This window comes from Gorilla gorilla, chromosome 2, assembly GCF_029281585.2.
Source record: "Gorilla gorilla gorilla isolate KB3781 chromosome 2, NHGRI_mGorGor1-v2.1_pri, whole genome shotgun sequence".
Classification (NCBI taxonomy): Eukaryota; Metazoa; Chordata; class Mammalia; order Primates; family Hominidae; genus Gorilla; species Gorilla gorilla.
Window position 1 is genome coordinate 16,649,840 of NC_086017.1, and position 23,748 is coordinate 16,673,587.

The 23,748-nt window shown below is 37.1% G+C and overlaps 1 protein-coding gene across 1 annotated transcript in view; it reads left to right on the forward strand.

Moving 5' to 3' along the window:
- The first annotated feature begins 13,959 nt into the window (after positions 1-13,959).
- GRM7 (glutamate metabotropic receptor 7) overlaps positions 13,960-23,748 on the forward strand; it is an 892,306-nt gene continuing 882,517 nt past the window's right edge. The window contains exon 1 of the mRNA XM_055383687.2: positions 13,960-14,020. The gene's annotated coding sequence lies outside the window, so the exon portion shown is untranslated. The remainder of the gene's footprint in view (positions 14,021-23,748) is intronic.

Here is a 23,748-nt window from a genome sequence, read left to right on the forward strand (position 1 = left end):
ACTCTGTGTAGGCTTGATGCCTCTCGTGACTACTCTCTTCTTAGACATACCAGTCTGATCTCTCGCTCCCCAAATGCAAATGCCTGTTAGCAATTCCTTTTCAGAGGGAATAACTTTCAGGGTATTTAGCAGAAAAAATGCATCAAAACATGATTTTTAAAAGCAGACCTCAGAAACAACACAAATAAAACTTTCTAAGTACCTTTTTAGAAAGAACAGAATTTTAAAAAAATTATCTATAAGTGTTTGAAAGGCCACTAACTGAAGCATACCTGATACATATTTTTTGATCCAACATTGGCATTTATCTTACTAGGTACAAAATTCTTTGGAATATTGAGATTCTGATATTGCTGTTGACATAGTCAGGATATGAAAATTGTTTTCGCCATGGGGAAAAACAAGTCACTTTGAAGTCAACTTGAAACTGAACAGTGATTGCATTATTCTGGGCCGAATGTACCGTATTTTTACCTGGGGTGATAAATTTCATGGCCAAGTTGTCACGGTAGAATGAGTAAAAAGAAAGAAATGGACTTACCAGGAAGAAGAGGTACCCGGGGGAAGTATTTTTAAAATAGATTTTTGGTATCATATATCATGCTTAAATTGGATAGAATGGAAGTATTCTATTCAACATGATTAGTCTAATTGATCAATTAATAAGAAAAATCATTTAAGTCATATAAATCATGAAATGTTTTATAAAGATACACTATTTAAGCTGTCGTTCATTTTCCAATATTTTGAAGTAGGACTAAATTTATTTCAATGAGTTTGCTGATTAAAGAGCTATGTTCTTTTCCTTGTATAAACTATACTCATAATGTATTGTCATTTATTTCCCCGTTGTTTTTTTTAAGTGAAATGAGAACTCAGACATATTTGTGAAACAATGCAAGATTACAGTCCTCAGAGATCTTTATTCTCACTCCCAATCTTTTTTATTCTTCTTTTTCTGCACATAATTCAAGAATATTTTCTGTAACTTGCCTTTATTAGTGTTTTGAAACCATTAAACATAGTTTTCATAGGAACTGCTCTCTTTCCATGCTCATATTCCATTAGGTTATATAAATAATGAAGGAAGTAATAAAAAGTACACTTAGAAAAAAAAACAGATCTGGGAAGAAAAACGATTCTTGATAAGTATGCAGCTTATCTGGGGGCAGCAGAAATGTGAGAATACTAGAATATAATTAAGTAGCCTTGGGCATTCCTTAGATGATGAACATACTTTTATGTTTTATAATGAAAAGTATAATTCTTAGTTAATCCAATGGGTTATTTAAGTGGGGACCAGTTAAAAGAGATTCTACTGTATTTACACACATATTTTTGTCATAGTAATTACTATCATGAATATATCGCATATTTCCTTCCTGTTTTCTTTCAGCACAACTAGATTCATCAGCTTTTGGAGCACCTTCTTGTGGGCACATACTCTGCTATGTATTGAGAATATCATGTTGAATAAGGTCTGGTCCCTGAATGCAAAAAGGGTCGAAAAAGGGATAACAAACACCATCAATATTTTGTATGCTTAGAATTCCATAAAGACAAAAATTTAAAATATATGGCTTCAACTATTAGAAATAGTTCCCTATCTCACTTACTTTTATATATTTTTTTGCAGTATTTTATGTAATATTTTCTGCATAATTTTGACCAAGTTTTAAAAACATAAAAATAGCTGGATAAAATGTGTGCTCTTATCACTGATTGTCAATCTATTATCAGTTACAATTTTTTCTTATTGTTCTTCACTCCAGTGTGAAGAGTTAAGTTGAAATATCTCTCAATCCCCTGAGATTTCTGATTCATATATGTGGCTCTGAAATACTGTGATAACTTCACACCAGCAGGGCGTCCAATGCTATTGCAGATGGTTTTCACTTATGAACTACTGTATGCAACATGCCTTATTCATAACCTCTCCATTAACATGGAAAGTGAGTAGGTAGGTGACATTATTTGACCTTACAGCATTTCTGGTCAATATTAGGCCAGTATTGTTTTCTGACTTTCCTTGATTTTTTCAAAATTTATGACAAACAAAAAATGAAATAATTATTTAGTGGTTAAAATGGTCCAAATATTTTTTAAAGAAGACTGTATTCTTAAGTCTTTGAAACTAGGACAAATTTTATTTGAAGTTTCAAAATTATAAAAGCTTTTAGTATTATACATTTCTTCAGTGGTTCCCTTAACAATAAATTTATGATGTTTTTCAGTCACTTTTTAAGCTCTTTTTAGTTTCAATTAAGACTTGGTAGAACATATTTTTTAACTCATATATGGAGAATGTAAACTTTAAATAGAAATGTAAATCACTTTCTTTAGAATTTTTTTTCTACTTATCTTTGGCATGTTTTATTCATTTTAAAATGTCTACCCCAATGCCTGACACTAATTTGGCACTCAGAAAAGTTTATTAAATGTATATATTTGTACTGAAATACCATAACTTCATAGGCAAAGCTTCTCTTGTTTTAAATAATTTTTAACATTTTTTCTATTTTTTAAAAAAAGATAACATAAAAATTTAAAAAAAGAAATGTAATGCTAATAGTGAGCAGAGCAATTATCCAGTCCACCTTCTCCAATTTTCAGATGAAACTGAGAGCTGAGTAAATTAAGTGATTTGACCAATGGCAAATTAATCTGACTTCAAACTCTTAAATGAATTACTAATCCATGTAGCTTATTTGGTTCTAAATTTTGATTTAACCAACAAGAATTAGAACTGTGCAATTATAAAGGCACTATAATAAGTGCTGCTCTAAAAAAAAAAGAAAGAAAGGAGGAGGCCAGGCACAGTTGCTTATGCCTATAATCCCAGCACTTTGGGAGGCCGAGGCAGGTAGATTACTTGAACCCAGGAGTCTGAGACCAGCCTGGGCAACATGGTGAAACCCTGTTTCTAAAAAAAATTCAGAAAAGAGTAGCCAGGCATGGTGGTGCATGCCTGTAGTCCCAGCTACTCAGGAGGTAGAGAGGGGAGGATTGCTTAAGCCCAGGAGGTTGAGGCTGCAGTGAGCAGTGATTATGGCACTACACTCCAGCCTGGGCAACAGAGAGAAGAAGCAGGAGGAGAAGAAGGAGGATGAGGAGAAGAGGGAGAGGGAGGGGAGGGGGAGGAGGAGGGAGAGGGGAGCGGAGGGGAGGCGAAGGAGTGAGGGAGAGAAAGTTTCCTACCCAGGAAACTTTGAGTAGTATTTGGAAAGGACTAAAATTTGATTCTCAAGATCAAGACTGGAGTCTGGGCTGGAAATACTGGTTTGAGTCATTAGCATCCAATCATTATAACTAAAAAACATGTAGTGAATGAAATCACACAAGGAAAGGGAATAAAACAAAAGAAATAATAGAACTAAGGATAGAGTCCTGATGGAAACTTGCTCTTGGTGGAGACATGTATGAGTTCACTTTCTGTTGTTTATAAAAGAATATCAAAAACTTGGTAATTTATAAAGCAAAGAGACTTATTCTTACAATTATGGAGGCTAAGCCCAGGTTGAGGACTGGATCTGTGAGAGCCTTCTTACTGGTGTAGACTCTCCAAGGAGTCCTGAGGTGATGCAGGCTATCAGGTGAGCGGGCTTGGCAGACTCACACACTAGCTCAGATCTCTTCTTCTTCTTATAAAGCCATTAGTTCCCCTCCCATGACAATGCATTAATCCATTACTCTAGGAAGGGATTAATCAATTCATGAGTGCAGAGTCCTCATGATCCAGTTACTTTTCATAATCCCATCTCTCAATACTTACACATTGGGATTAAGTTTCAACAGGAGTTTTGAAGGGGACATTCAAATCATAGCAAGACATATAGGATGAAAATCAAGAAATGTATATTTTTTAAATCTTGATGGGGGGCACAAGATAATCAAGTAATGAGTAATGGGTGGCTTTATATACACTACAGAGACCCAGTTAGAGTGGAGAATTAAAAGACATTATTTAAATAAAAAATTCAGAATCACTGGAGATTCTTGCAAAAGTGCTTTTGCTACTAAGGGAGTAGCGTATTAAAGGGTCAAAGTGCGGATTCAAAAGATTTTGAAAAAAATAAAAGAGAAGGGAAGGAAGATAAAAATCAAAGACCAATATTTTCCAGTTTTTCCTGCTACCTTCACAGGTGCTAATAGCTATTACTTGAAAAACTATACAGGAAAACGTTGGGACATAGTCCCATAGTGAAATAACTTGGGAAGACAATTTAACATTATTTTTACTGCAAGACTTCTCAGAAAATTTGTTTGGCAAGTAAGAACAAAAAATATCCACAGGAGTGTGCAATTGGTCATCTAGTTTTTAAAAAATGAACATATTTGGGGATTAATATTCTACAATAGTTACTTGGGAAATTTTGTTTTGAAAGTTTAAGAAAGCCAAGGTATTTGACACTACATAGAAAGAAAGGAAAGGAAAGAAAAAAGAAGGAGATCAGGCATGGTGGCTAACACCTGTAATCCCAGCACTTTGGGAGGCCTCAGTGGATGGATCTCTTGGGCTCTTGATGTCAGGAGTTTGAGACTAGCCTGGCCAACATGGTGAAACCCCATCTCTGCTAAAAATACAAAAATTAGCCAGGTATGGTGGCACATGCCTGTAATCCCAGCTACTCGGGAGGCCGAGGCACAAGAATTGCTTGAACCTAGGAGGCAACAGAGGTTGCAGTGAGCTGAGATTGCACCACTGCACTTCAGCCTAGGTGACAGAGCAAGACTCTGTCTCAAAACAAACAAAAGAAAGAAAGCAAGAAAGAAAGAAAGAAAGAAAGAAAGAAAGAAAGAAAGAAAGAAAGAAAGAGGAAATAATTTGATAGCTTGAAGAAAAACTTTGTATGAGTTGAGGCGTGAATTCTTTCTAGCACTGAATAGGTTTAACCAGATTCGAAGTATTAACATTTCAGTAGTCTTGTAGGGGAGGAAAACGAATATTTTCCTTATACACTTCTAGGATCTCAGTTGAGGCCTATAAGAAAAGACAGATTAACTAAAAAACAAACAAAACAAACAAACAAAAAAAGCATTTTATTTTCTTTTTTTTTAAGTTTTGAAATGGAGTCTCCTTGTCTCCCAGGCTGGAGTGCAGAGGTACAATCTCAGCTTATTGCAACCTCTGCCTCCCAGGCTCAAGCAGTCCTCTTACCTCAGCCTCCCAAGTATCTGAGACAGCAGATATGCACCACCACACCCAACTAACTCTTGTATTTTTTGTAGAGATGGGGTTTCACCATGTTGCCCAGGCTGGTCTTGAACTCCTGGGATCAAGTGATCCACCCACCTTGGCTTCCCCAAGTGCTGGAATTACAGGCGTGCACCACCACACCTGGTGCATTTGCTCACTATAAGTCTAATATGACATGGGATACTCCAAAATGAAATGAAGATCCCAAAGAAAAAATGGTTAAACCTGACTATTTTTATACTAGGTTTGATGAAGGGTATAAAGTTATGAAAAAATATGGTAGGATTAGGGAGTATGAGATAAGAGTAGTAAAATAGGGTTGACTTATCAAGCCTTGTTCATCTCAGCCTCTCTCTCTTCATCTTCAGAGATAAGGATGCTGCTTTCTCCCAGGTACAGGAAGGGCACCTCTCATACAAAAGTCTTATGATTTCTTCAGGGAAAAGTCAGAGTCATTCCTACACTTACTCTTTCTCAGATTCTTTCAGCTTAAAACATTCAATATATCAAGGCACCATATTTTGGGGTAGTATGTTCTGACCCCTATGATTTCTCCATCTGAAACTTTTCCCCAAAGCTTTTACAGCCCAGAAACTGAGCTGGCAGATTGTCCCATACGTCACTGAACCAGTCTCTCAGTCCTGGGATTAGATTCCTCTGCTTAAAGAGCTGTGTCTTATTTCTGGACTCAGTAGTATAGGCGGAAGTAGGTTGCCTACTCAAGTTAAACCTCCATGAAGTGTGAGCAATAAGGCATTTAAGTAGGGGTATTTCTATGAAAACACAAATAAAAAAAGGTTAATTGTTAAAACAAGCTATAAACTAAGTTTTTGAATCCAGAGTGCAATTAAAAAATTTCTAGATATTGAGCTGAAAGTATCCTGAGATGGTGGAGTGACAGTAACAGTGGACATCCAACATATTTTTGGGTTTGCAGTTTGAATGCCTCTAGTGATGGCACTGTGTCTTAGCCTGTTTGTGTTGCTATAAAAGAATACGTGAAGCTGGATAACTTATAAAGAAAGAAGGCTTATTTGGCTCACAGTACTGTAGGCTGTACAAGAAGCATGGCACCAGCATCTGCTTTTAGTGAAGGCTTCAGGGAACTTCCGCCCATTGGAAGGCAAAGGACAGCAGGCATGTCAAATGACAAGAGAGAAGAAAAAGAGAGAGGGGAAGAAGGTGCCATGCTCTTTTAAATAATCAGTTCTTATGGGAACAAATAGAGCAAGAGCTTGCTCATTACCACAAGAACAGCAGCAAACCATCTATGAGGGGTCTGCCCACATGATGCAAACACCTTCCATTAAGTCCCACCTCCAACACTGTGGATGAAATTTCAACATGAGATTTGGAGGGTAGAAATCTCCAAACTGTACCACACCATTATATTTATTCTCAGAGCAAAGTATGGAAGTGCCCAGTTTCAGCTTGCAAGGCTTCTTTAGGTATTCCAAATAAGGATGTGAGCAATCAGGCTTTAGCTCTCAGAGGTGCCAAATCAGGGGGGTAAAAGAAAAATGTAAAATGTGGAAGAGTTGTAACCACATTTTCAAGGAAGCTGAAAGAATTGAGCAGGATCCATCCAGTTTACAGTAGATAACAAAACTTCAAATCCAATGAACAGGGGGAATGGAACTGTATAATTCAGATGATGTGACATAGTTTGCCATTGAAACATAATTTTTGTCTCTATAGTCACCTCCATTTCTATCAAAGATAATCATAGTAGGACTAATTCGTTTGCAAACTAAGTCTTTTTTTTTTATACTTTAAGTATAATAAGCCACATGAACCTGAAAAGCATTTGGATTAGTTTTTATATTTCTGAGACTTTTAGGAATACTAAATGTGGAGTCCTGAGACGATAAGTAAGCAACAACCAGGAAGAGGTCCCAGATGGAGGAGAACAATTGTTCTCAGAAATGGCTAATCACACACAACCCACTGGTATGACATCCTATTCCCAAATACCTCGTTCTGCACACAGCCCCAGCAGCGAGACCTTATCTGCATACTTTATCTGCATATACACCCTCCAGTACAACCTATCTAGTACTTCCCTTCAGTCTCTGCCTCTTGGCAGACAGCCCTTTCTCTGCTGTGCTGCCCATTGCACTCTTGCAACGTATCTCCTGTCTTTTCTAATAAATCTGCCTTTCTTCACCCATGACTGTCTTGGTAAATTATTTTACTGTCCATGACACCAGTCCCAACCAGATGCACCTGTGACAATGTATATAAGTGTGCATTTATCTCAAAGCCAATTTGAATATAATTTCTTTTGAAAATTTTATAAATGACTATGGTAGAAATTAATTAATTTCTAAAATTAATTTTCAACCATTCAAGGGTAGAAAGTATTACACATAACATACATACACTCATAAATATACAGACAGATGCCAATAGAGATTTTATAGCTTTCATTGTAAATTTTAGCTATAAATGAGGTATAGATACAGAAACACAAAATTTGCTTATTTATATAAAAGTTGATTCTTATCTTTGTCTTATTACATTTCTAGCAGTTGGAGCAAATAAGTCAAGATTACTTGCTCAATGGAAGCTAAAGCTTTTGTAGCAATATTTGTGAAAAAGACTTTTAAGAATTTCATATGAACTTGATAAGTAATTTTATGGAAGCTGTGGACTACATTTGGAGTGAGGGACGCTGTGAAAATATCAAGTAGCAGTTTATTTCCAAAATGTCTCCCTTGTTTCTCCATCTGAGTTGAATGCAAGAGTTACCTTTTTGAAAGTTTGCATTTCCAAAGAGATGGTAAGATTTATATCTCCAAGTGAAAGAGAAATGATGTAGGTTTTCTCCAAGAAGGAATTAAGAAACATATTTGCTTATTATAGTGTCAGAAATCTAGGGTAATTATAATATAAGATTTTACGGCTCACGCCTGTAATCCCAGCACTTTGGGAGGCCGAGGCAGGCGGATCACAAGGTCAGGAGATCAAAACCATCCTGGCTAACACAGTGAAACCCCATCTCTACTAAAAATACAAAAACATTAGCCGGGTGTGGTGGCGGGCGCCTGTAGTCCCAGCCGCTCGGGAGGCTGAGGCAGGAGAATGGCGTGAATCCGGGAGGCGGAGCTTGCAGTGAGCCGAGATCGCGCCACTGCACTCCAGCTTGGGGGACAAAGCAAGACTCTGTCTCAGAAAAAAAAAAAGATTTTTCCCCTCATTAAGTACATTTTTATGATTGGGGTCTAAAATACATTTGCAAAGTAATTTGAATGGGAAGGCCTAGAGCTGAAAAAGTTTGATTATAGAGTCTCATGAAATAAGTGGACTTTATAAGGGACTGTAAAACAGCCTTACTGGGTTCCCTGGGGCCTTTTTCAAAGCTATTTGCTGGCTATCCCTTTTAACCTAAGTCTCAGCCTTTCTGGGTGCCTTTTGCAATTCATAACTTTTGTTCTAAGTCTGAGCTCTACCTCCTAATCTTTTTAAGGGAGTTTTTTGGTGTTTTCATGTGTTTTTCTCAGACCAGTTAAGAAATTGTTTCTTTTTCATTTTTCCTTTCTTTCAATTTGATATTTCTATAGACACTTAAGGGACATTTGTTTAGAATGGGAGCCCTCAAGAAAGAAAAATCCTTTGGATGTACAAGTCCAAATCTTCAAAGTATATGTATTCCAATTGTGAATTAAATTCAAGCCCAATTAACCCTTTAAAGAATGTTTACCTTTTGCCAACTTTGTTAAAGTTTCCAGATTTCTTTTCTTTTCTTTTCTTTTTGAGTTTTGCTCTGTCTCACCCAGGCTGGAGTGCAGTGGTGTGATCTCTGCTCACTGCAGCCTCTGCCTCCTGGGTTCAAGTGATTCTCCTGTCTTAGCCTTCCGAGTAGCTTGGACTACAGGCATGTACCCCACACCCAGCTAATTTTGTGTTTTTAGTAGAGCTGGGGTTTCACCATGTTGGACAAGCTGTTCTTGAACTCCTGACCTCAGGTGATCCTCCTGCCTCCACCTCCCAAAGTGCTGGGATTATAGGCGTGAGCCACTGTGCCTGGGCAAGTTTCCAGATTTCAGCTGCAGCTTCTGGACTGAGAAAGATGTCCTGGACAATGGTATCTCATCCTTATTACCAGAAACTGTAGGGAGAAAAAATATTTTCCTTCAACCCTTCTTGGTTCTCCTCTGGGAACTGTAACAAAAGATGAATTAATGAAAAAAAAGGGTACAAATTTATGTAATATAGGTTTTATGTAGCACTGGAGCTTCATAAAGACATGAAGACCCAAATAAACAGCTAAACCTGAGTGTTTTTATACTAGGTTTGAAAAACAAAGTAGTAAAACCACCTTTTCACAAATTATATCAGTGAGAAAATTATGGCAATGGGGGAGATGTGATCTGGTCAATCCTCATCTTGCCTTTGGCCTTCAAAATACCCTTAATTATTTCTGAGATTAAGCCAAGCAAAATAATGAGGGACATTTAGTTTGTAGTATAAATGATAACAGCCGGTCCCCAAAACTTAACTGCCTTTGTAAAGCTAATGAGAGACCTCCAGGCTAGGTGAATAGAGGAGCCTGAATTCCGCTGAGGTATAGACATAAACAATTGCTAGTCATTATTTTGTAGGTCACAAGATAGGCAATTTCCCTAATTACTCAAGCAGATAACATTACTATTGTAGAACTTAAGATTGGCCTTTTTTTTTTTTAATTTATATATATATATTTTATTATACTTTAAGTTCTAGGGTACATGTGCACAACGTGCAGGTTTGTTACATATGTATACATGTGCCATGTTGGTGTGCTGCACCCATTAACTCGTTCATTTACATTAGGTATATCTCCTAATGCTATCCCTTTTTGAAACAGCTTTTCAGGTTTTTTTTTTTTTTGCAAATCCTTCTACCAATGGCTCCACCTGGACCTGCCAACTGCTCCTAAGTGGCCCACTCCAGAAGCCACTCAATGCACAAGAAGACCGCTTCCCACCTGCATCCCTGCCCCTTCCCCCAAACTACCTTTGAAACCTAGCCTCCAAATGGTTGGAGAGGCTGATTTGAGTAATAATAAAACTCCAGCCTTCTATTTGGTCTGCTCAATGTGTGCAAAATTCTTTCTCTGTTGGAATTCTCCTGCCTTGATAAATTGGCTCTATCTGGGCAATGGGCAATGAAAAACCCTTTGGGCAGTTACAGTAGAAAGCCATGAAAAAATGTGATTGGACAAAGTTGTAGGAGCCATGAGTCGTGCGTGAGCTAGGGGAACAGCCTCTGTCTTAAAGATAAGGAGGACACTTCTCAAATGAGGGTCTTCCAACTTGCTCCATGGGAAGGTGAAAAGGTCCTTACTGCACCTCTTGTTTCTCAAATTCCTTCAGCTTCAAACATTCAATATGCCAAAGCACCATATTTTGGGTGAAGCATGTTCTGAACCCTATCAATTTTAACTCAGTCTAAATAAAGCACTTCTGAAGCCATGCATACAGTCAAATACTGTCAGGGCCATGCCACAGAATTTCTATTGATTTTCATTTTCCTCACCAAAACATCAAGGAAAGATGCAACAAAGGGAAAATCTAACAGGCAGTCTTAAGTTAGATGTAATTGCTAAGGCTGATTAAGAGAAGAGAAAACATGGAGAAAAAAAATCTTAGTAAATACTCTTGCCGGTTTTATACTCTTGCTCATTTTCTGGCATTCCAAAATCTCTTTTGCAGATTTTTGTGTAAACATTGTTAAAAGGATCCATCGGTTAACAAAGAAAATTTTGTTTTGTAATTTTAATTTTGTTTTATTATTTTAGAATTTAGAAGTATTTTGTTTTATTTGCTAAACATATTTTTTGCTGTATCAAGTGATTGCTGCTGGGAAAGATCTTCCATCTCTTTTCCCTGTCTCTGGAACATGGTTTTCTCTGTGGCTTGGCATATTAGATCTGTCCCTTTTAGGCAAACCTTGAATAAGCCTTCTCCTCAAATAATTTGACAGAAACAAAATGGGGTTGTCACCTAAAATCTCACCTGTACTATATTGACTGTGCGTGAGACTGTAGGTCTCAGAATAATTTCTGAAGAAGCCCCTATGTATTTATCTCAGAAATGTAACCATATTATGGTATCTAGGACCATTTCGTTATTTTATTAGGTAAGCCTTAGTTCTCAATAGAGAACAAAGTGTTATTGATAGAGACAGGAGGCAGGAAAATTCTGGGCAGAAGAGGGCAGTTCCCTGGTGAGGACGCCATGCTCAAGTCTGGAACCGCAGCCCAAAGTGAGAACAGGCATTCTTGTTTTCCTGCTTGAACGCTGACTTTTCTAAAACCACCCGTGGCCCACCCCACCCCCAAGCCTGTAACCATAAAATCCCCAGGCTCCACCAGCAAAGAAAGAGAGGCAGAGAAGAGGAGAAGCTGCTAGACGTCAGAAACTACAGTTTGACGTCAGAGACAAGCAGCTTGACTTCAGAGGGTTGGATTGCCGGCGTTGCTTTGGAGAGGAGTCCAGCCGCGGACAGCTGGATGCTGGGAGAGGATCACCTTCCTTCTTCCTTCCCTCTCCAGCTCCCCTTCCCTCTGAGAGTCACTTTCATCAGCAATAAAATCCTCCACATTGACAACCCTTCAATTCTTTGGTGTGACCTTATTTTTTCCTGGACACCCAGTAAGAGCTCAGTGTCACAGGTATGGACACTAAAGGCTGTTATCCTGACCCTCTGCCCTCACTGGTGGAGAACCACCACCTCACGTGAAAAGCCAGAGGGCCCACTGAGTTGTCTAACACCTAAGCTGTTGTGGATGGCAAAACTAAAAGAGCACTGTAACACATGCCCTCTGGGGGCTTTGAGGATTGTGGATACTCCCTGCTAGACACTGCCACAGGGCTTACATGGAATTTTTGCACCTGCCGTGCCCAAAAGCACTTGCCCTGGATCCTGCACCCTCTCACCTAAGTGCTCCCTCCTGCAAGGAGTTGAACACGATGGATTCAAGTGAGTGGAGTTTGACCCTGCTGGCACCAAAGCAGCGGGCTAGCCCCATTGCCCGCACTCCAGTTCCCATCTGTGAAGGGGTCAGGGGAAATTTCCTGCTTTATTAAAAAAATGGAACCTACAATGAATAAATTTTGCTTTATTCATCAAACACAGAACTCGAAAGAAAAATAGAAGTCAATGAATTCAGTGATTAACAAAATGAATTTAGAAGAATCTCCCTTTTGGTGCCATTGTTGGGAAAGAGAGACAAGCTGAATCAGTAGGGGTCCTGGCTTCTTGAATTTTTTTTTTTTCACCTTTGTGTTTCTGTAGGTTTGTTTTTACATTTTGTTTTTCTTTATTACATGAAAAAGTACTTAAAATAATGATTTAATCTAAATATTTTATGTTAAACAAGTAGAAATCATGTTTCTAAGGGAGTAAATTATTTTACCAAGTCATAACTCTAATACAAGACATAATTAGAACTAGTACCAGGGTTTCTTGAGTTTTAGTGCACCATGTTTTTTATTTCACTTTTATATTCTGTTGAAGATCTAAGAGCTCAACTGGAATGCCATAAAGAACATGAAGGCTTGACAAAAATAGAAAAAACGAAAGAAATGAGCTTTAAAGAAGGCTGAGATCATTAATGGTTATTATTTTCTACTGCATGTTGCCTTCATGTAATTATTCATCCACCTATTTGAATATATTGTGCATATTGAATAAAGTGATAGAGATGTGATGATTTTGTTCATAATCCCTGGAGAGTTATTAATCTAGACCAGGGTTTGTCAGACTCAGCACCAATGAAATTTGGGGCTGAATAATTTTTTGTTGTTGCTGTCCTTTGCTTTATAAAATGTTTAGCACCATCTCAGCCCTCAACCCACTAGATAACAGAAAAGATATCAGTCATGACAATCAAAAATGTCTCCAGATAATGCCAGATATCCTTGGGGAGTGACATCATCTTAGCTGAGAATCACTAATCTTGATGATGTAAGATGTAAATTAGAATTGAGAGACCTGACTGAAGGTATCTGACCATATGATAATTTTCATTTATGGCCATTTGTTCCAGGGTTTTAAGGAATACGATGAGCTATTTTAGGAATTCTAAGAATTATAATTGGGACTGTAAGAAGTGAGGAAAGTGTGGGTTCATAGTTTAATGCAAAGAGGTAAAGCAGGCTGAATGTGAGTTGACTATATGCCTAGTCGGTGTGATGAGTCAAGAAAAATGTTTAGTACTGTAATTTAATAGAACTCAGCTCTTGCTAATTTCTATATGTGACCCTAGAAATGTTGGGCAGAAAATAATTAAATATTTATCTTTGATGGTTTGGCAAGACACGTTTTATAGTGAAAGATGGAAAACCTCACGAAGAAAGGACTATTTTACGGAACGCTGTAGCATTCTATGTAGCTTCTGTCTCAAGCCTATTCCTTTACTACCTAAAACTAGAGAAATTCATAAATCAGTTTCCCATTGTTATAATAAAAATGTTATTTTTTGGCTTATTTATTTATTTTTAGTCACATTTTACTTTATATTGAGTAAACACCTGCTATTTTCAGTGTGGAATTGCTCGTCTATCATGAGCATAGTTGTGGTGAGTGTCTCAACGACAATGGCTGATCACTTCCTGAAAGAAAACATGGCTCAATTTTGCCCAATCAGATTATGTTTATGATATTTTTAATATTTGTTCTATGGACATTGGCATAGAGCTCTCTATTACTTTGTATTTTAACCTTTAAGGATTCCGTAAGGCAGTTGGTAATATGCTTGTCTGTCTTGTGTGCAGGTGCAGAGAGCCTGGCCACAAAGCAAGAAGGAATAAAGTGAACAAGCAAAGAAATGCAAAGGTAAGAGGACTCTGAAAGAAAAAAAGTCTCGTGACTTTTTCAAGCACCTAGATCTAGCCATATCTGAAGCTAGTTTTTTCTTGCTATCTGGTAACATGAGTCAACAAAATTCCATTTTTGCTTCATCTAGTTTGCACTAGGTTTCTATCACTTGCAGAGGAAAGAGATCTGCTGATTACAGTGAATATTCTCATTAAGCAAATGTGGACAAGAAATTAGAAATGCAAAGAGACAGCAAAGTGACAGATACACAGATAAAAGACAAACAGGTACAACAAGGAGGGGCAGAAATCCCCTTGAATTTTAATGCAGGAATAATGAACAAATAAAGAGGGAGTGTATGGGTTATCTTGCAAGTTTGTTCTTCAAGGACAAACAAGGCATCAGAGAAAAATGACCTCATAGCAGATTGAAATAGAGACGATAATGGAGGAGGAGAATGTCCAGAATCAAACCGAAGACTTTGTCCTTCTTTTCACCTACTGTTTGCACATTCTTTTTTTTTTTGAGATAGAGTCTTGCTGTCACCAGGCTGGAGTGCAGGGACGCGATCTCGGCTCACTGCAACCTCCGCCTCCCGGGTTCAAGCGATTCTCCTGCCTCAGCCTCCCGAGTAGCTGGGACTACAGGCACCCGCCACCACACCCAGCTAATTTTTGTATTTTTAGTAGAGACAGGGTTTCACCATGTTGGCCAGGATGGTCTTGATTTCCTGACCTCATGATCTGCCCGCCTCAGCCTCCCAAAGTGCTTGGGATTATGGGCATGAGTTACAGTGCCCAGCCCACTCTATCTTTCTCTTAACCTCTTAGTTTTGCTTGTTTCTAAATTGGCTTCATCCTCAGGAAATGTCTCTTCATACTATGGCAAAGAAGACTATTGTCAGCCTGGGGTTAACATCATTACAAGTCATGAATGCAATGACAAACGTTACTTCTCTTCCCTACATGAGTCTGATTGACTCTGCTGTAGTCTTAAGTCTACTTCTGAACCAATCATTGTATCCAAGAGGATGTGCTTCAGTCACGTCCATGAGCTACATCTGCATCTAGGTGCTGGAACTCAGACTGTCAAATCCAACAAGATCAGGAGAAGTAAGATGGGGAGAGTTACTCAAAGGAAAAAAGGCCATGTAACCAACATTATTTACTATTATTATTTTTTGTCTTCATTAACATTACTGCAAATGTCCTTCAATCTCCTAACAAATACTCGGTGGAACATGTATGTTGTTGGTGACATCTATGCTAACTGTCAAAGAGTAAGTATTGGTATGACCACTGTTGGGTTAGGATGAAAATCAAGAGGACACGTTAGTGTAGAATTCTGTGTAACTATGTAGGTACCTTTTAACAAAATGTACTAAGGTCTAGATGTGCATAAATGCCATCTATGATTTATGGAGCATTTATTATGTGCCAGTAATTGTGTTAACTAAACACTTTAATTTAATTATCTTATTTAATCCTCCCAAACGTGGTAAGGAAAATATTACTATCCTTCCCAAATTGGAAATAATGTTCAGTAAAGTAATTTATAAAAACAAGCAAGTGGCAGAGATTGGACTGAAACACAGGAAGTGTAAAATCAAAACTTGAATATTTAATATGCTTTCCACTTAGGCTGACCTATAGTTTATCTTCCTATCCTTAAATGGTTATTAACAGCATCCACTTTAAAACATGCCCAGGTTTGGACAATAATTATATGATTACCCTAATACTGCCTCTTCCATATACATATATGAATTTGCAGATGTTTTACATATGTCTATTCAAGGCAATTTTAATAAACTTTTTTTTTTTTACTTTAAGAGAAGAGCTTAGGATTTATGGAGAAGTTGCAAAGACAGCACTGAGTTCCAGTATACCCCACATCTAGATTTTTCTATTATTAACATTTTTATTAATAAATCATAATTAATGAACTAATATTGATACACTATTGTAACTAAATTTTATATTTTATTCAAATTTTCTTGATTTTTCCCTAAGGTCCTTTTTCTGACCCAGGATCCCACCCAAACAATTACATTCCATTTAGTCATCATGTCTCAGACTCCTCTTAGCTGTGACAAATTATCAGGCTTTCCTTGTCTCTGGTGACATGAGCTCTTTTTATTTTTACTATTCTTTTTGAGACAGAGTCTCACTCTGTCACCCAGGCTGGAGTAAAGTGGTGCGGTGGTATGATTTTGGCTCACTGCTACCTCCACCTCCCAGGTTCAAGCCAGCCTCCTGCCTCAGCCCCTCAAATAGCTGGAACTACAGACGTGCATCACCACGCCTAGCTAATTTTTGTATTTTTAGCAGAGATAGTGTTTTGCCATGTTGCCCAGGCTGGTCTCAAACTCCTGGCCTCATTTGATCCACCTGCCTCAACCTCCCAAAGTGCTGGGATTACAGGCGTGAGCCACTGCACACAGCCGACATGGGCTCTTTTGAGAAGTGTTGATCAGGTATTTTATAGAGTGTCCCTCAATTTGTATTTCACTGATGTTTTTCTCATAATTAAAATAGGGTTATGGTCTTGTAGGAGGAAGACGACAGAAGTAGTGTGCCAATTTTATCACATTGTATCAAGGGTATGTACTATCGACCTGGTTTACCACTGTTTATGTTAACTTTAGTCACCTGATTGAGGTAGGTAGTATTTGACATGTTTCTCCACTGTTACTGTTTTAAAATGGTTACTAACCTATTCAAAGTATAGTTTATATGAAGAAAATGCATACATTTTAAGTGTATGAAGACATTACTTTTGACAGATAGATTTACCCACGTAGCCACTATCCCAGTCAAAACGTAGAACATTTCTATCAACCCTCTAAAGTTGTTTTAACTCCCCTTAATTCAATCTTTTGATTTCATGAAGTCTCTAAAGAATCCATTTAGTTATAATTCAGTCATAAATGCCCAAACTCTGTCAGGTATATCACACATTTTGAGTTGCTCTGGAAATAAGTATTCTGGTTGTTAACTGCTTGATTCTATTGGGTTACCTTTAACAGATTGGTTGTTTCTGCATCTATTTTTCCTGACTGGATTAACTAGGAAATGCAGCTGTACCATCCCAGGGACTTTAAACTTTGTCCCATGTGTAAAAACTTGAGGGTGGGCCAGGTGCAGTGACTTATGCCTGTAATCCCAGCACTGTGGGAAGCTCAGGTGGGAGGGTTGCTTGAGGTCAGGCATTCGAGCCCAGTGTGGGCAACATAGACAGACACCATCTCTTTAAAAAATTTAAAGAAATAAAAAAAAAGAAAAGAAAAATCAATTGATGATAAGCAAAAGTTTAACTCTACTCTCAAAAAAAAAAAAAAAAGATTAACCAAAGATGTCACAGGAACCAATAGCTTACCTCATAACTGCTGAGTGTGTGACAAGATGTGAAGAAGCTGGCATGACTTTGGCAAATATGGCATAGAGCAAGCTATTTGGGATAAAATTATGGAATGTTACCTTCTAAAGAGTAAGGAAAGCAAGAGAATCAAATGGTATTTTATATTCAAAGATTTCTGAGGTGTGCTCTTTACTTCAGCCACTCAAGTAGGAGCAAGACATATATGATCCTAACTTCCTAAGTAAGACTTTATCAATGTTGGAAAGAGATTTCTATAGCAGTTTTTATCAATGCCTTCTTGCAAGTTGTAGTTATAACATTAATCACTGTTAGATTTATGGGAAAATAATGTGTTTTACAAGAAGCAACACAAATATAAGTATAAAAGCTCATGAGGAGACATTATACAAGTTTATATTTTATCAATAGTTATAGAATCATGGCACGTAATTAGAGCTGAAATAAATGGTAAAACTCAGAAAAATCCCTTTAGTTTATAAATGAGAGAAATGTATAAGACTACAAGATTTTTTTAACCATTTAAATCAATTTTATTGAGGTATAATTTAGATAAAAATGCACATGTTAAAAATATGGGTTGATGAGTTTATAATATATAAAGTAAACATAAAACTTTATATCATAACAACTACCACAAACAAGGTACAGAATAATTCCTATAGAGGTATCTTATACCCTTATTTACTCAATCCACTTCTTAACCCCAGACCTGGACTGATAAGCTATTACTTAACATTAATTTTGACTTTTGTAATATTTCATATAAAAGGTGTCATATGACACATACTTTTTTGTCTGTGTTCTTTTACTTGCTATAACATTTTTGAGATTTACCTATGTTGTGTGTATCAACAGTTTGTTCCTTTCTTATAGCTGAGTAATATTCCATTGTAGTAATATTCCATTCCATTGTGTGTATAACACAATGTGTTTGTACTGTTGATGGCCATTTCGTTGTTTCCATTTTGTGGCTATTTTGAATAACATTGCTATAAGCATTCAAATGGAAACCTGTGTTGACACACATTTTTATGTCCTTGAGTAAAAGCAAAAATGTTGAGTTGCATAGCAAGTGTGTGTTTAGCCTTATAAGAAACTGATAAAAGGTTTTCTGAAGCGGTAATACCCTTTTACATTCTGACTAGTAGTATATAAAACTACCATTGCTTCCAAGTCCTGGCCAACTCTTGGAATGCTGAGTCTTTTTTTCTAGATTTTGCTATTCTAACTGGTAGTGGTATCTCTTCATGGTTTTAATTTGCTTATCCCTGATAACTAATGATGTTGAACATCTTTTTGTGTGCCTATTATCATCTGCATAGTAAACATATACATTCTTTTTCTCTGCATGTGTCCCTGTGTGTGTATTATATAACTTAACTGTACACAATAATGAACAAATATATGTTTTGTGAAATGTTCTCCATTCCTGCTGTCCTCTCTTCTATCTTTTTCTAAGAGTCTTGAGGATGGGCCAGGTGCAGTGACTTACGCCTGTAATTCCAGCAATGTGGGAGGCCCAGATGGGAGGATTGCTTGAGGTCAGGTATTGGAGTCCAGGATTGATATTTTTTCCTTAAATGTTTGATGAAATTTACCCAGACCTGAAATTTTCTTTGTGGAAACAATATGTATATTTATAATTTTATTTATCTTATTTTAAACAGTTTTGTTGAGATCTATTTCACTTATCATAAGCCCATTCATTTAAACAGTACAATTTAATAATTTTTACTAATGTTACCAAGTTGTGAAACCATCACCATAGTTAGTTTTAGAACATTTTCATTTCCCTCATAAGATCTCTCATGCCCATTTACAGTTAATTCTAATTCCCGCCACCAGCCCCAGGCAACAGTGGGAAAAGGTTTGTCTCTTTAATGTACTTTATGATTACAAACAGTGGGTTTGTAATTAAGAGACATAAACATTTTCAGATCTGGGGTTTTTTTGGTGGCAGTTTTAGTAAATTGTGCCTTTTAATAAATTTGTTCATTTCATTTAGTTATCCATTTTTTGGACATGAAATTGCTTATAACATTTTCTTATTTATTTAGAGACAGAGTCTTGCTGTCGCCCAGGCTGGTGCGCGGTGTTGTGATCTCAGCTCACCGCAACCTCCACCTCCCAGGTTCAAGTGAACCTCCCACCTCAGCCCACCAAATAGCTGGGACTGCAGGCATGCACCACTATGCCTGGCTGATTTTTGTATTTTTAGCAGAGACGGGGTTTTGCCATGTTGCCCAGGCTGGTTGCCAACTCCTGGCCTCATTTGATCTGCTCGCCTCAGCCCCCCCAAAGTGCTGAGAGTACAGGCATGAGCCACCACACCCGCCTTCTTATCTTTTTAATAAGTATAGGGTCTAGAGGGATGTCCACTCATTTTATGTCGGTCATTTCTGTCTTCTCTCTTTTCTTAATATGTCCAGCTATACATTGTCACTTTTACTAGTCTTTTCAAATAACAGCTTTGGTATTATTGATTTTTTTCTCAATTTTTACACGTTTTCTCTTATTGAGTTATGCTTTTTATTATTTATTTTTTCTACTTTGGGTTAAATTCATTATATTTTTCTAGTTCTTAATGCACAGGTTACATCATTACATTTAAATATGTTTTTGTAATATAAGGATTGAAGCTTTCAATATCTTCCCAAGACCTACATTAGGCTACACACTACAAATTTCAACAGGTTGCTTTTGTTGTCAGTCATTTCAAATATTTCCTAGTATTTTTTTAATAAATAAATTTTTTGTTTAAACGGTATGTTATTTGAAAGTGTACTGTTTAATGTTTAAATGCAAGGTGATTTTCAGACATTTTGTTATTTTTAATTTAACGTTCTCATGTCAAAATAGGTTCAATATATTTTAATGTATGCAGACTTATTTTATGGAATACTATGGAGTCTATTTTGATCAGTGTTCCATGTGTCTTCAAGTTCTTTGATGTTTTCTTTTGCAGTGTGCAACTGCTATTACATACAGGCAATGAATTTCAGATATTTTATTTCCTATATTGTATTTTTCAGCTCTAGACATTCTAATTGGTTCTTTTTTATGTTTTCCACTTTTCTCCCCATTATGCTCATGTTTTCCTCAAATTCTTGAGAATATTTACATTAGCTGTTTATATTAGTTTTAGTGGCTTAAAACAACAGTCATTTATCTTAACATTAATTTTGACTTTTGTAATATTTCATATAAAAGGTGTCATATGACACATACTCTTTTTTGTCTGTGTTCTTTTACTTGCTCTAACATTTTTGAGATTTACCTATGTTGTGTGTATCAACAGTTTGTTCCTTTCTTATAGCTGAGTAATATTCCATTGTAGGGATATAACACAATGTATTTGTACTGTTGATGGCCATTTCATTGTTTCCATTTTGTGGCTATTTTGAATAGCATTGCTATAAGCATTCAAATGGAAACCTGTAGGTTGAACTACAGAGTGAAATCTCTCTCATGCTTCGAATTTCTCTGACTTCCTCTTTTGCAACCAACCAAAGGAAAGCCTCTACATTTAAAGGATTCATGTGATTAGGTTAGGCTCATCTGGATAATCTCTCTATCTAAGTCAATTGATTAATAACCTTAATTATGTCTGCACAAGCCCTATTGTCATGTAATATAATAGAACCATTGGGGTTATTTTAGTATTCTGTCTACCTTGCTGTTTTATTGTATTTGTCTGCTGATTCAAAAATATATAATTCCAAAATCTGTTATTTTTCTCCTGCATTTTACATGCCTTATAATTTTCACTGGATTCTGCACAATGTAAATGTAACAGGGTTAAGTGTCAGTATTTCACTGTCTCCTTTTAACAATTGTTAAATTTTGTTTTAGCAGGCTTAAGTTACTTGCAGATCAGCGTGAAGCTTTCCAGACTTGTTTCTAAGATGTTTTAGGGTAGGTGTTTAGCCCTACTATTAAAGTGTAATCTTTCTAGAGTCTCTACTAAATGCTCTGAGGGTTCAACAAGGGCTCTGCAAATGTCTCCTGGTCAGCAAGGGTCAGAGCGCAAATGTCTCCTTGCACTGCATGAACTCTGATGCCGTTCCCAAATAGTTGTTATTTTCCTGATGTCCCAGATCCTCATCCTATGTTTTCACAGTTTAGTTGTTCAGATAAACTTCAAGGGAACCTCATACAGGTTTCTGGTCCTCTTTTTGTGTAGCCTTCATCTTGCGTATCTTGTGTGTAGCCCTCATCAAGATGCAGGTGACAGCCTCCTTAACCTCTCTGAACTCTGATCTCTATCTCCTCAAATTTATCAATCTATCATGGTCAGCTTGGGTCTGAATAGTGGCACGAAGCAGAAAGTCATGACATTCATGGAGCTCTCCTAATTTGTTCCCCTTCTTTGGGAATCATGGTCTGGAGCTGCTAATTACCCAATGGCTTAAACAAGTCCTTTCATATATTCTGTCTGATTTTCTAATGATTGGGAGTAAGTGAGAGGGGAAGTCTGGGACCAATTAGTTCATCATGAGGAAGCAAAAATTCTCATTCGAGGTTGATTGGCTGAATGAATGTGCACAAGAGCTTACCTTCTACCATCTCCCACAGAAATGAGGCTAGATCTCAATTTTTATGGTTTATAAATACCTTGGTTTTTTTTTTTCTTTTTGTGGGGATCTGAGGGACTGAACAATCAAAGTCGTAAAATGAAGAACTGGTATGGCTAAGATACTAGCATCAGCTTGTCTTACACAATTTCTATGGAGAAAGGATAATAAGAAATGGGCCAAAATCACGAAGAATCAAAACTTGTAAGGAACATACATGAATAACTAAAGAAATATTGTTTGACTCTTAAATGAGGTGACTATTAAACAATATAGTAGATGGTCTCATAAGACATATTAAAACATATTAAGACATTTCACAGAGGGAATCACCCAATATTTTGAACATTTTAGAAATAGATCTATAATATCCAAGTTGACTACACTGAAAGACACAAAGCTTATTTGGATGGCCAAGTTTTGGTATTGTGAAAATAGCGTTATTTTACTCAGTTAATATTTACTGAATTAAGTAATAGCCAGAAAGGAAAACATACCCTCAACTCACTTCAAGCAAGGCACTGAACTTGAGCTCAATTCAGGTAGGCTTTGAACTTGGCAGTTTCAGGGTTTTAGGGGTGGTTGACAGTAGCATCTCAATAAGCTACAACAGGACGTCACACAGAGAGAGGGTTCTAACAAAGCAAAGCAGCTTGTCCAGGACCTTAAGATACAGTAGAGGTATTCATAGCATATGCAGGCCTAGAAGACAGATAGAGAACAGACATTCTCTACCTCTTATATGGACCATGCTTATGACTGTGGGAAGAGGGAAAAAAAAAAACAGCAATCGAACAAGCGGGTACCAGTAGTTCACTAGACATGCCCTGAAGGTGCCTTCCCAAAGAGTAAAAATTCAGGAACCCCCTGCTGATATAAATCAGCATCAACTGATACACAGACAAGCAATAGAGTACAGTAGTTAAAAGCGTGTCTGGGGAACACAGACACAAGTGTGCTCTGCTTCTGTATCCACAAGCTAGGAAGCACAGTGACTGAAACACAGACCTTGGAGATACATTTTCTGGGTTCAAATCTAAGCTCTGGCACTTATTATATTTATGAGATTGGCAACATTTTTAATAACTCTGCAGCTCAATTTCTTTATCTGAAAAATAGAGGTAATTATAAAAGTACTTACCTTATATATTTGGGGAATTAAATAAATTCCTAATTTACTATGAAGATTAAATATATCAGCATGTGTATGTCATTGGAACAGTACCTAGATCAAAGAAACTACCAGAAAAGTGTTATTTACCATCATTATTTCTGTTTAAATTAGGATAATATCAATAATAGCAAACATGTTCATAGATTCATTGCAGAGATTAAATGACGCATTGAGTATAAACTGCCCATTTCAGTGCCTAACACAGAGTAGGTCTTCAATAAACACAATAAGCCTCACACATTGGTCAGAGTTGATTCAAGAAATACATGAGGTTCAACCAGCATATTCAAATGCCTCCATTGCCCATAGATAAGCAGGTCTTTAGAATGCAAGGGTGATGTGGTTTGATTCTTACAATAAAGTGAACTGTACTACTTTACAATTCCTACTAGCCCTAAATAGGCAAAATATCATATCCCACATATCTAACACACATGTAAAAATCTATACTGTTGCTGCCCCTCCCCTCCCCTCTCTTCTCCTCTCCTCTCTTTTCTTTTCACAGGGTCTGGCTCTTTCTCCCAGGTTGGAGTGCAGTGGCACAATCATGGCTCACTGCAACCTCTGCCTCCAGGGCTCAAGCCATCCTCCTACTTCAGCATCTCAAGTAGCTGGAG